We start from the raw sequence: 15237 nt of genomic DNA, 5'->3' as shown, positions 1-15237 counted from the left end.
TATAATGCTGATGTGATATGATTTTTGGGGTGGTAATATAGCAGCGAGATGTAAACGTAAATCCATGCTTGAATTTCCTTAATGACAGCTAAAGTTGAGATTGTTGATGCAATGTCCTATAGCTATGTCCACATTTCTAGCGGTTTAAATAGTTGTTATTAAAAAGCACAGAAAACTAGCATTTCTTTTTTTAGACGTAATCAAAAAAATGGTGAAACAAAAACATATGGTGGATCAGGGGAGTGCTGCAAAAAAGCTAAGGCATCGAGTGAGTGCATTTCATTTGTATATTTGCTCTGAAATCTGAGCCACTATCCTACATCCCTGGAGATAAAATGACGGTTGCGTTCCTGCGGGCTACGAGTTTTAACCACATTGAGCTTTCGGGCCAGACCTTACTCAGTTACACCGAGGCTGGAAGAAATTCTTTGGCAGCAGCAGCTTGAGAACATAAAACTATTGCCTGGTCCAAGTCTAAACGTATGAACTTAGAAAAGTATATCCCGATTTAATGTTGTTCTGCCACCTTTTCATGTGTTTGACTTCAACACTCAGAGATCGTGTTTCATATTGCCAGGAATCGGAGAAATCCTCGGATGCAAGTCAGTCACAGCAGGTTCAATCCTCACCCAAAGTCCTCATATAAACTTGTGCTGTTTTATTTACACAGGGTAGAAGGATTTATTCAATATTAACCGGTTTATTTATATCATTTTTTGATTTATGTCATCAACCTTTCCTTGTTATAAGATATTTCCTGATATGAAGGAAACAGTGTAAGTATCTGTTTTGCAAAAGGTCTGATTAATTCAACTGATTTAATCTAGTTTCAAACTTCAAAAATATATCTCTTCTTGCAGTGCGCTCCCCTCTGCTCTAACCTCTTCCAGACTTGCACTTCCATTAACCGTCCATCTGTTCCACCTCCCATGTTTCTCAGCAGAGTACTTCTGACTAATTTGATCTTCATTTTGTTGCCTCCACTTGCGTTATGTCCTGTCGTCACTCGAAAATCGCTCTCCCTAAATGGGCTCTGAGTGAGAGGAATGTTTTCCTGTTGAACACAGCCCGCATGCTTTGAAGTTTTACTCCAAAACTAACAGGAATGACTCCTTATCGCCACAATGCCGCATGTCGATTCCACCCTGTCAGACTTTCATTGCAGAGAAGACGACCAACGGAGCATCTTAATTAGAGGAGGCCTCTGTTGGTGGTGGAATGATGGAATGATGTCAACCCGAGTAAACCGACACTCTAATCACCCTCACCCGCAGCTGTTAGGGCCTCTGGTTGAGCAGGAGGTCCTTGAGTTGGTCCTTGACGCTGCCATAGCGCCATTTCCAGCACATCTGATCAGAGGAGATAAACAGTAGATTGCCAAGAACGTGTCCAACATGGATCCTGAATGCACCGCTGATTGACAGGTGGCACCTAGTGTCTCTGTGCCGCCTGTAGCTCCCCTGCTGTTTACGCTGTCTGTTTGAAGCTTTGCAAATCTCGGCTTTGCTTGTTGAGAACAAAAAAAAGAATCTCCAGGCATACATATTGAAAGGAGAGTAGTGTGCTGACAGCGAATGCCCTTATTAAAAATAAGCCATGCTGGGAGCAAAGGGTGGTGCAGACCTGGCCTCCTTGAAAGACTCCCCTCTTTCTTTCCCTGCAGAGAATTTCAATTCCCACCCCCACCACCCCCAATGGTCTCAGGTTGCTCGGCATGCCTGTGTCCTGTATCCGGCCCTCTGGGTAAAGGCAGAGGGGAAAATTGGCTCCAACTGTTCAGGTTTCAAAGATGGTTTCTGTGAAGCCGCCTGTCAATCACAGCAGTCTCCTCCAAACAAAGCATGCAGCTGGAATATCCTCAAGGTACCTCCACTGGTCCCTGAAACCATAACATTGTGTATAGAACAGGAAAAGGTATACCTGGTGTAAAGGGAAATAGGGTATTATTTGTATGAAGTCCATACACACATTTCTACAATAAAACAATTGTGAAAGCTCTGTTTATCACACCATGATATCAGACCTCTGCGAGCAATTCTCAGTTCTTCAGCGCCTCATTTACACTGTTTTTGTTGTTGATCACACCTGAACATGATCACATTACAAGGTTATGAATGTGTGTGGCCTTAAGCATAACGTATCAAACTCAATGTGGATTTTTTTTTCCTGTCTGTAAAAAAAAAAGCAAGGCTGTGTTTTTGCCAGAATACAGTTTTTCCTGAAGATTTTAAAGCAAGAAAATGTTTCTACATTGTTTGTTGAATTGCTATTTGGCATGTGTTGTGAACGACTGCACTGTGTTACCTTTCAGTGGCGTTTGCATCTGTCTGATGTCCCTAATACCTGCTGCTTAATGTGGACTGACATCTGCTGTGGCTTTTTCCGTTTGCTGAAGTGTTCGCATCATCGTTCACCCCGTTTGCGTGTTTTTTTTTGGTGCTCACATTATTCTGTCTTTGCAGCTTGTACATGACTTTTGGCATTTGTGGTTTTTTTCTCCATAGCATAACAATCAGAAAGATGCGTATAGTAGGCACTTGTGTTTCTGCTATAGCTCAAATGATGGTTTTTATTTCCAGTTTCCTCTTACTCATCCCCAGAGTTCTTTAGTTGACCTTGTAGTACAGAGAAGTGCTTCAATTTTTTATTACAAAACAGACAGAAACTAAAACAAATTCACAAAGCTCATGGTGGAGGTCATGACCTGTGCAGACACACAGTTTCGGAAAACTCTGAAAGTTTTGGCTATTGTTCCTATTGGTGATTATTATATGAAGTACTTATGAAGAGGATTTAACTGAAAACCTTTTAAGGGACATTTATATATAGTTGACCAAATGTTGAAAGCATATTTACAAAAGCAGTCCTATATGTCCTTCATTGTAATGTCTCATTACTACAACTTATTATTCCATATTTTCTAACATTGCTTTAAATTTGCATGAGGTCACTGCCAAGGACTATCAAAACAGGAAACAGAAAACAGGAAATAAGGCTGTCCTTTGTCAAAAGGGTCAAGAAAAGGGTGTCAATGATTGTCAGTACCATCCGTGTTTGTTTTACTTCCCTATCATTTTGCTGACCAAGATTAAATCGTTAGATTGGTTTGTTTGGATTTGTGATTTATCTTTCTATCTTGTTCTATTTTTGGTGGTGTGTATTTGTTGAATTGGGTGTTGAGCTTTGAGGGAAATGAATCTGAAATCTGTTAAATTAGTAACACTGTATTCAACAAGTCATAAAGCATAAACAGCATGAAGAGATGGAAGAGATGAGCAATGAAACAGAGCAGCCAGACAATGAGACAGTCGATAGGTTAAAGGGTCATAAGCTACATTTTACTGTACGTGCGCTTTTAAAATCCTGATATAAATAAAAGTTGTATGTTAAACATTGTGAGGAAAATCACTTGTAAGGTGAAATTGTACATACCAATCAATTACAGAACAATAGATCACATCTAGCAATTGCTTTGTTTTTAGGAGAACAAGTAATAAGTTATAACTGGTCTTATTCTTTCACCACTCAGCTTTCTTGCCTCTTCTGATTCTGTTGAAAATAAGTAAGGTTGTAATAAACCAGGAAAGGCATTTAAGCATACATGGGAGCAGTTGCTCTTAAAGGATAATGATTTATGGCAAATAGAATATATCTGACAAGTGACTGACATTGAGTTCCGTCTGATCTTAGTTCTGCTGCACAGCGGCCATGAAAAATGTACAAACACAAGCTGCGTTGACACAGTACCTGTTCAACTCCTCGAAGGTGTACAATACAAGTTCTGAAACATGTCGTGAATATTTCAGGATGCTAATTTCAGCCTCCCAAAAGTATCATTTGAATTCAAAAAGGGCACACTTATGAGAGGTGACAGGAAGATTGTAAAAAAATCTATTTAAAAAGCAGCGTGAACCACACAGAGCCAATTGAAGCTCACAATAGTGCCTGGCAAGCGCTGCGGTCACAATACAGTGCCTCCTCTGCTGGAATTGATTCGGTTCTGTTTCCCCACTTGCTGATACAGCTATGCAGATATTGGTTTGTGTAACGCGACACGTTGACTCTGTACAGAAGCGAATAAACAGCTCTCAAAACTCATTCCAATCCCAAAGAGTGACATATGATTTTCTCAGAGGGTGCCAAAGTCAACATCACACTGGGTGATACACCGTTTACTGCCAGGGCTGTGGTTCAGCTCTCAGCACGGTGACGATATAAGGCCCCCACCACAGAGTCTGCGGTTTAATCTGAAACTGAAAGTTGTTATCGTCTCGCAGTGAACATATCAAAGAGTCTGGGAGAGGATGTGTATGTTCTCGAAGGTGCACATTATTCAAATGTTCAAAACTTGCCTCTCATAGTTGTATTCCTTGTCAGCTCGTGCGGCTGACTTGTTGACGTGAAGCGGGGGAATAGGGAATGAGTTTCTAGTGTCACTCACACCAGCATCCAGTGGGAAAGTGCAGTGTCTCTGAAAAGGGACTAAAAGAGGAGGCATGGAGCAGAGCGAACTGCTTCACTTCATGCAGTCTTTTGGCAGGAGAAAAAAGACCTCTTCCACATCCTGCAACCCTAGCCCCATTCCCCCAGCTCCGTCTGTGATGTACGCAGACTAGTGTACGAGGGTTTTACATAAATTCATGAGACTATTTGGCCCTAATTAAAATCCATAAACAAGCGCAAGTGCAAGTTCATCTGCAGTTCACAGCAAAATGTCTCATTGATCTCCTGTGTTCTTGTAATAGCCAAGGAATTCTGAATGGTGGCCTTTCAGGGCAAATTCATTGGCTTGCAAATAATCTTCCCCTGAGGAAAACCCTTCACTAAATGGGAAGTCACGGTGCAAAGGTTTCATCTCTCAAACTGTCTTTCCTGTGTCTTACCTTTATGCTGTTATTGTGTTTAGAGAAATAACTTTAAGGGTTCTTGCATCCCTTTTGGCCAGCCTGATTCAAAGGATAGCGATTGCTCCAGATCTCAACTACTGTATTGGATGGATTGCCATGACCTTTTTTGCAGATATTCAATGTCCCCAGAACATGTATCATAATGGCTTTGGTGGTCCTATGACATTTCCTCCAGCTATACTACAAGGTTAATATTTCTGGATTTTAGTGAAAATTCAACCCCTATTATATGGAGTGTCATAAACTGTTGTAGAGATGCTCATGGTCCCCTGATTAATGCACTTTAGTGGTCCCCTGACTGTTGATCTAACGCCACAGAAAGGTCAAAGTTTTCCATAAAATTGTATTTATATAAAAGGGATATATTTGGATGAATTAGCACAGACATTTCTTGTGTCCAGAATTCATTTCAAGCTACTGAATGGATTGGTATGACATTTGTTTCAGACATCCATGGTCCCCTCATAATGTTATGTAGTAAATCTGGAGATTCCTTCACTTTAATGGCAAGTTTACTCGCAGCTTTAGTCTTGTTGCAGTATAATTAAACTTTATATCACCATTTGGGTCTCTTGTTGGTAAGAGGAAAAACTCATGAAATCCATCGAGCAGTCTTCATTTCCATCTGTCCTTTGAGGTTTGCTGCATGTCCTTACTGTTGGACAGTCATCATTTCCTCCCTGGCAAACCGAATGGAGCTTGGAGGCCTGGCCTGAAGAAGCAGCTCTGCAGACCACAGACATTCTGACTTCAAAGGGAGTTAGGAGTAACCGTATTCCCCTGCATAAGTCTCTGGTTTCCTGCTTTTGTTTAGGTTGCAAGTTTGACCCTACTGTTTTTTTGAAGAAACCTCCAAGTTCCTCTTCAAGTGATGCTCCTGACTCACACTAAATGCATTGGATTCTGTCATTGGGAGTCACTTCCACAGCCAAATCATGAAATTAGGAAAATCTGAAATGAAATTACACACAGTTAGCAGTCCTGTCTTCCAATTTGTTGGAGAAAATCTTAAAAAATGTTTTGAAATTGCTTAGGCAAGACCAGTAGGGAATCAAATAAATGATAAGGACAGTGGATTCCCTGTTAAGATTTGTCTGCAGCTTACTGAGGATGTTGAGATTAAAACACACTTTGATGAAAAATGGAATTATGAACACAGGCTGTCCTCACTGAAGGATGCCTCACCAGAAAAAGGGCCGCCTTCCTGAGCCTTGAAGTAAATCCCTTGACATCTCCTGATGGGATTTATAATTAATTCTGAAGTTTCTAACAAACCACAGAAACTTTTCCCTCACAGGGAACATATTTTGGCTTTTAAGGGCATGTCTTCATTCAGATGCAAAATGTCACATAATCAATTTAATAGCAACAGGGTTTACACACCTGAGACAAGTTTCTGTCACTTCCTGTTTAAGGCTCAACATCAGATACACTGCCAGTTTGCCAAAACTGTGTATGATCAAGTAATCTGCCAAATCCTGATTAATAACTAAATAGCTGATGTATTGATTAAGGGAACATTTCATTTGGACCACGAGTATTGCCTTTTTTACAGACATATTTCCACCCATAGTACTACTGAGTCAAAGGGACTAATTTGTCGTGTTTGTAAGTGCTGAGGCGTGTCAACTCCATTACCTCTTGTGAATAAACTCAGCAAGGTAAGGAGACAGCCTTTAGCTGGTTGGCTTAGCAAAGCTGGAAACAATAGTCTGAATCCATCCGAAGCATCATAACAACAGGAACAGTGACTTCCTGCACTCTTTACATAACACAACTTGTAACTTATCCACCTCACGCTCATCATAAGCGTGTTTTGCAATAAAATCTCGAACTATTCCTCCAACCATATGCCAACCAGAAGCAGGTATCTGACATCATTATTATAGTCGTATATTCTAAACTTAAAGTCAAGAGCAGGTTAGACGGTTGAACAATTTTTCAAAAGACTCATTTCTTTCAAAAGGAAAAATAAATGGTGTGCGATTATGGGAGAGACAAAGGTTAGAACATTCAGTTCAGATTAGCAAAGGACTTTTCCTTTTTGTCGTTTTAAATATTGTTCCATGTCATTAGAGAATGATGTTACCATTTTTGCAAACTTGTATCTCTATCTAGACAAATAAACACTAATTGGGTTCTGCATAAAAAAAGCATAGCGATGTGATTAAAAAGTCCCACCAAGCAAACTGTCCCTTGTCCCATTTTAAACTGAGAGTGTTGTTGTTAGGCTAATCACAGCCAGTGCTTATCACTTACTTATCATTTTATGTAAATTTGGCAGCAGCAGTGCGGCAGCCTTTTTAACAAGGCGTGCAAGAGACATTTACCCGTGTTGGACTGGCTCTGTGATTCAGGCAGGCTGCAGGAGGTGAGCGAATCCAGCCGTCCTACAGGCTGTCAGGCTGCTCAGCTCTCCACAAGGAAGGCATCACATCATGGCCTGCTTGGATTGATTAGCTTCAGGCTCCTGCCTCTTGATTGGCAGCTTCAATTCTGCACTCCACTCGGCAGAGTAACATAGTGTCGTGTCAAAGTGCTCCGATGATTGAGTCCCACAGACCACAGTGAAGACAGCGAGGGTTGGACAACATTTTTTAAGAGATGACTTCTTGTTATTTCTATTGTTCAAAAGTCTGGCTGCAGCACTGATCACAATGTTAATTAAGGTAGAACTATACTGTAGACACAACTTTGCAGTATAGCGCTGATAAAACATACTATATGAACTGAGTGTTGTTCTGCTTTGTGCAGCTGACCGTGCAAAACAATTGCTTCCATTTGGATGCATTGACAAGGACATTTTCTAGCATTGCAGACAATTAAAATACTCGCTGCGAATCATGGTCTGAAAACATCACGTGTAGCATTTAATACTTCTTTGATGATTCTGCATCCATAAATATTCAAAAGACTTGAGAGAAAGTTTCTTGGGAGGAATGCCACATCATTCAGTTCAAACTGATTCAAAGTTTTCATGTTATATAAACTCTGTGTTGGTATGATGCTAACCACATTCTTTTGGAATGATCCACCAATGCATTTTTTGCTCCTGAAAAAGACCTTGCCCTCAGAACTCTTTGATTCATCCTTCACACATTCCAACATGAGCCTGGTTCTTACTAAAAAATAATTTTTTAGCATGCTAAAAATGTAGCATTAGAAACAAAGTACAGCTGAGGCGGACGGAAAGGTCATTATTTTTCCCAATTAGTAGGTCCAAACTAAATTATTTGATTGATTTGTTGCCTGATCTCGAGTAAAAGTGAAGTGATTCACAGTTTTACAATTGCAGTATGAGGGCAGGATGTTTATACCAATGGTTTGCAATCCATTGAGGCTCATCTGGGGAACATTGATGTCAAAATACAAAATGTTCTGCTGCCAACATGGCCATCCTTAAAAAGAGCCTCACTGCTTAAAGGGATTAACAAATTAGTGTAATTAAGAATATCAATAGTGTCTTAAAAACTGCAGAGTGAGAGTCATTTCCATTGCCATATGTATCGATTGCATTTAACATCAATTATCACTATTTGTTGGGTTTGGCAGTTCAACTCGCTTAGTATTTATAGAATGCTTAGCCCAGCATATCTGTTGTCTTTGTTTATTCATTAGGCTGCTCTATAGCACAGAGGTCACAGCTCTGGCTTGATCAGGTTGTCTTTCTGCCCTCCCTACAGCTGATTTGATTAATCAACATCAATTAGCGCAGCTTAGAGCCGCCTGCAGGGAGAGCCCGGTCTCTCTTCACTATATCTGGATGACTAGGTGCTAATATATACGAGGATAAAAGCACTTTCCTGTTCTGCCTCAACTCCCCATTACCAAATCGGATGTCACAGGGACATGGCCGCTCATACATTTAGGATTTCTGGGTAGTTCTGTAACGATGGCATTTGTCTGCAGGCAGTGTAATTTATCCCGGCAAAAACGACTTCTAGCCAAAGATCAGTTGAAGAAAAGCATGCTTTTCTCATTTCTGCATTCTCACATTCTTGGATAAATGGCACCAGCGGTAAGCATTTGCATGGTTAGGCAGGGAAGGCCCATTCATCTTAATCAGGACTAATATCGCCATCAGGGAGATAGAGGGGCAGAGCTATCTATCACATTCTTCCCTGGTTTTCTTGGGGCCAAAAATTACTTTCGATCAATCTCCAGAAGCAGATAAGTCTACCGCAGAGACCCGGGGCCTCATCACTTCAAAGGAGGGCATTTTTGGGGGGGAGCTGCCAGGTCAAATTCCATCTGGGATGAGCTATTAGCTGCTAGAGACCACACATTCTGCACTGAATAAAAAATGATTGCTGATGGTAATGTTTCCCGAAACATCAGAATTGCTATTTTCTCCGATTTATTCGACAGATTGCTCTCCTAACCTTACACTATTGATTTCAAATACCGTGAGATTCTGCACTGCTGGGCCTAACCGGACATTGATGTAAGCATTTTAACACATCAACGTATAATGATGTAAAGAAAAGTCCATTCACTATACTCCAGGCATCTGGGGATAAGTGGTTGAGTGCTGCAGCCAACAAATCTACATTTCCGAGCTGTTCATATTTCCCCTTTCAATCATAGCACTTTCATTTAGCTGGTAACTTAATAGCACTCCTAAAGCAATTAATTTGGCAGTGATTTGAAACTTCTATGGTGTCAAATTGTTCCCTCATTATTAATCATCATTTAGATGCAAAGTCATTTTAAAACTAATTTAAAACCCACCCATGTTGTGAGTGACAATGTTTTTTGAGAGCGCCTAAAAAGCATTTCATTACGGAGGATGTGAGAGCGCTGTCAGCCGCTGTCAGATGCGAGTGCTATGCCTCGCAGGATATGACAGATAGGTGCTTTTTATGGTTTTATAAATGTATATTTTCAGAGAAGTGTTACACGCAAACACATTTCCCAATCAATCGGTGCAAGAAGCGCAGCAGAGCAGATGGCATATGTCAACAAAGCGACGCTCCACTGTCCAGGAAAAGTGGCGGAGCAACAAGACAGGAGATCAAGCGTCGCGCTTGACACAGCGGAGTGGCTCAGCAGACCCGGGCCACAGCACCCAGCTCTCCGGAGCCTCTCATCCCTCGTCACAATCAATCCACCACAGACCAAGCGTAATCCTATTTGTTCAAATAAATAATGAAATAGCTGCAGCCCCACATGGAGGCACGCAGAGGGTGGTAATTGCTGCGTTTCAGGCTGGATCAGATGGGCTCTGTGGGAGGCTGACGTGGCTCTGCTGTGACCTTGTGTGTGTTTGTAATTTTCCACAAGCTTAGTGGATATGCAGGAGCCCCTCGGTGTGTACAGGAATCCAAGCACCTAGGGACTCTGCCAAGGCTATCTCAGTCAATGCTCCGGTAAGATGGAGCCTTTCCCATGAAAAAATAAAAAGAAGAAACACTATAGGACAGGAAAGATGACACGACAGCCATTAGGCAGGTGCAGGCGGTAGAGTGACTGTTACGTCCTTTGCTGTGCTCTGATGCGCTGCGATGTGTCTTGTTCAATTTGTTTATGTGTGCTGCCTCAGTGCATTACAAGGACTTGCGAAGGGGGCCAAAAACAAAGGATTTCTAAAGCTCTATCCTCCAATTGAACTTGGGCTTCACACTTACAGGCAGATTAACCTGTAATTCCAGACCTCTGAGTTTTACAATTAATGTTTATCCTACTCTGCCAGGCTGTGTTTGCCCTCATAATCCCATTATCCCTGAAAAAAATACTCTATCTGGAATATTTCCAAAGTCGTCCACACCAGTAAAGCTTCGGGTCACGCTTTGTTCCTCCCAGCAGAAATCTGTGCAGTGGAGCGTTGGCGATACATCCACGTGCGAGGTGAAATGTTGCAGTGAGGTATAGCTTTTCCCTATTGGTCCAAATGGCTGGTCATTTCATGAAGTTATGGCCCGTTGTTGTCAGTAAGGTGTGATTGCAGCGACTCTTATGGCCCATCTCTCTATATTGTTCAGACGTTAAGCAGAGTCAGCAAAGGGTCAAGTCACCAAGTGTTGCTAGAGAATGAATGCGACTGATCTTTCGCCTTAGCTTTCATTTAATGAACATATCAGCCTCCGGGTTCTTTGAAGAGAGATGTCTACAGCTGTGAACAGATAGTGTCTATTTACTGTGTGTGACTGAATTAAAATGCACATTTTGACAAATTTATTCTCTTCTTGTGAGAGTTAGAAATATCAATACCACCCATATGTCAACGCAGAAGATATGAAGCTAGTGCCAGCTGATTGTTAGCTTAGCAAAGAAACTGGATACTGGGTGGAGACAGCTACCTAAATTAATATGGAATTATTGTATTGTTTATTCCACATTTTAAAATATATATATTTGTTTTAAATGGCATGACTCATTTAACCAGTTGTTACATCTGGAAACACATCTCCTTTGATACAACAGTTTGATTATAGCATGTAGTGATGTTATTTTATTATACAGGAGAAAGAAATTACTGCGTTCCATGACAGTTAACAAGGAAAATAATATCAGAGCAAATCACAGAGGGGGATTTGTGAAATCGTAAAAGATTTCCCTTTAATGACATAGTTAGACGGTTAATTGTGAATTATACACACAGTAAGAGGTCCAAGCTCTTAATGGGATAAATATGAAGATGTAGAGAAGCTGAAATTGAACTGACATCATCAGAACAAAGTCGGTGCCAGAAACACAAAAGGTAATACTAAGCAAATATAAATGAGCATTATGAGAATTCAAGGTCGAACATTTTCAGAATATTAAACACTGAAGCTAAATGATGGAGCCTAGAGAGCCTCTGCTCAAGGTGAAGCTTGCACCAAATCCAATTTCACCACGTGCAGACATCGTTTGTGGTAAAAATAATTTCTTGAAATATCCTGTTGTTATGTTTTTGCTCGAGGCACTTTACTCTTGAGAGAACATGTTACAGAGGAGCAATTTCTTGTCATGGTTTTATTGGACTTCTAATTCCATCATCCAGGCAGGAAAGTGCATTGCAATTGGGGGGATACAAGAGAAACTTGGGCAAAGATAAAACTGCAATTTTGATACAATTCAAGTCCTTTCTTTGAGCTGTTAACTTGAAAATCAATAAACAACCAGCAGTTTTGATGTCTTGTCATAAAGTAAAACTATGGATTGACAATTCAAGATAAGAGTTCTCCAATGCTTGGCATTGTAAACCTGTAATCTTGGATTCATTTACGTCACATTTGGTGTCAAAGCTTGGCTGTCCACTATAATCAATCATTCATTGCTTTACCGATGTCTCGTGGTTTTCCGAGGCTCCACATCTCCACCCGCCCCGCAGCTAAATAGCAAAGCTCAATGCAAGTCTATCCGACAGACAGAAACTAAATGTTACCTGTCACATCGAATAATGGTGCAACTTTTTCTACACCATTTATCTAAAACATTTGTTTGGTGCCAGCTACAAATAATTGTTGTTTGAAAAGATTTTTTTCTCATAACAGCTGTGAAAGACATTTCATCCACTGTCATCATCCCAAGCCATTAGTGAGGCTATTTGATCAGTTCTGAAGCAGACTGCGGACATGGATGCCAGCCAAGCTGCAAATCACACTCACACCACGGAGTGAGGGAAAATGATGTGCAGACACATGTACAACAAAGTGTCCAAGGCTCTACCGCAGCACAGAAATGACTGTGGTTTTTTTTTTTTAACCATGGAGTGCTTGAAGAGCTTCACGGTTCAGTAACTGGCAATGACCTAAGGGGGTGCAGTGGCAGCACGATGTGCAGAGCTGCGAGGCAAGAGATAAGAATCCAGGCTACGGCCTTTTGGCAGGAAATGGTCAAAAGTGAAGGAAAGCTGGATTTGACAATTTCATTGACCCGTTCCACAGGACATTTCTGAAAACCACCTCATGAAGCATTGCTATGAGCACCTCGGCATGAGATGTAGCATTTTATGTGACCTAAGTTCTAAGAGGCAAAATACATTCTGTTCTGTCACAGGCACACCCAGTGCGTCTACACAGGAACTCCTCTCCAAACTGTTGTCAATCCAGCTGCACTAGAGTGCCCTCAGAGAGTTGTGCTCATTTCAATATTTATTGAAACGTTATCAAATCCACTCAGAGCGACTCACAGCAATCAATGCTGTTTAGGCGCCGTGCTGCAGGGGCAGGTCCCCCCCCCACTCACGCTTCTATTGTTTGTCTTCATGCCATTCACGCTCATTGCTCTAAAGGGAAGACGGAGACACACCTCCGTAATTCCTGCCCCAAAGGACGTGCTCAGCTTAGATTGCATGCTGGCTGAGAACAATGCGTTTAATTGACAGAGCAGCACAGGAACATGTTAAAGGGCAGGGAACACTGTGTTGCACAGAAGGCCTCCTCTGCAGGGTTCCTTTATATCTACAATGAAAGCATTTGCAAAAACTCTCAATTTTCACTTAAAGCTACGAAACAGTTGGCCTGAAGAAGATCCTCTGGCAAAATCGAATGATAACTGATCCTGGTCTGAAGCTCACAACGTACCTGACAGGTACCAACAAACTGTTACACTGTGAGCAATAAAGAGAAACAAGGGATGATAAATGATGAATGAAACAGTAATCCACTGGGTGACAGTATTCATGTGAAAAGGATACAAAAAACACTTAGTTCCTGTGTTGCACCGTCAGTACCCAGACTTAAATGGAAGTTTGTCACGATGAACAGCGCTTTACGCTCCCAGCTAAAGATGTGCGTCTTTCGTTGCACTCAGGGCAAGAAGAGGGAATGGATTTGGCTTTTGGGCTAAGTGGTTTGAATGGGGAAGTATTAAAGAATCATGAGATAAACAACTGACAAACTCAAAACCTGTAGTCTGGGTATCGCCAAATGTGCAAAATGATCCTCGCTTTGCATCATGCTGTTACATCTTTAGCTTACATCCATAAATCCTTATATATAAACCCCAATGTAACTATTTAGCCATTAAACATTTATTACTAAGGCCGCTGAAGAAATGAAAAGGCATATAACACAAAATACGGTGAGGCCATTTGGAAAAATCATATATTACAACGTTATTTTGCAATATTCACAATAAAATTGACGAAATCAGAACAATTTAAAAATAAAAAGACAAAAATCATCATCCGTAATTTGATCTGTATAGATAGATAGATGATAGAACAGCCTGGTTAGTTAAAAAAGAGTCTATAAAACAGGAGCCCAGTCTGCTCTGATTGGTTAGCACGGCTCTGTTGCGATTGCGCAACCACTTAGAGATGTCCCGCCCCTTAGACAATCACGTGCAATGTGTTGGAGCGCTAGACATTGGCGTGAGTGCTACGTAGTGATGTCACCATGTTACAGAGGTAAAAAAAATGGGTCCAAGCGAGACGTTTCAGGCAAGGGTGACTTGTGTGTCTGTCTTTGCAGAGCATTTACATGAACAAAAAACTACGTAGCACACTAAAAAGGCTGCCTAAGACAATATCTCGCCTCATATCACCCTGATAATATATCTAGAGTAATATTATCTATGTTTTGCCCAACCCTAGAACAATACATATTTTTCTCCAGAACCCATTTTTTGCTTTAAGAACTTTGACTGTGTCCAAGCTAGCGTTAGTTCTCTGTATTGAGAAACTTGAGGTTTTGTTATGTGACGCTGTCAATATGTGATCGGCTGTTTCGAAATGTTATTTAAAAAGAGAAAAATCCAGCCTCAGATCTGGACAGTCCAATCGAAGGAAGCATCTGTGAGCCTAAAGAGAAGAGTGTTCTCTCTTTTGTAGCTGTAACTTAAAAGACTGGCTGTATTGTATTGTTCTATTGGCGCTGCTGTTGGTGATGAAATTGGTATGTGTGTCTCTGTTCTCTGATGGATTCCTCTCAGTGTGAATGTTGAATACGCTGTGGGTTCAGAATTGTGAGATTATTCATATCTCTTTCTGTTTGTAAGAGATACGCAGATACATATGAAAGAAATGAGCTTTTGCACTGAGTTTAAAAGGCATTTCATATTAAATTCCACTTTAAATGTTTTGGAAATATGTTAGTGGTTTGTAATAAAAGAGGGTTCTTCATATTTAAAGGACAAACAGAGTGTATCCATCTGGTTCTTCACCTTTTCTCTCATCTTCCTGCCAAAATACAGATTCTGCTGGATGTGAGCCAAGCATAATGGGTGACCTAGCCTAGCAGTATCTCAGCAGCACATCAAGAGAAGGTTTTTCATTATCTGTCCTTCATATTTCTTAACACTTGTGTACTTTTTTTCCCCCAGCATAGTGTATAACATGTACCGCAGAGGTCATGCTAGAAGTATATCACAGCATCCCACATAATCACCACGGAAAGACAGC

This window comes from Eleginops maclovinus, chromosome 21 (genome assembly GCF_036324505.1).
Source record: "Eleginops maclovinus isolate JMC-PN-2008 ecotype Puerto Natales chromosome 21, JC_Emac_rtc_rv5, whole genome shotgun sequence".
In the NCBI taxonomy this organism is placed as follows: Eukaryota; Metazoa; Chordata; class Actinopteri; order Perciformes; family Eleginopidae; genus Eleginops; species Eleginops maclovinus.
Note: the sequence above shows the minus strand (reverse complement) of the source record.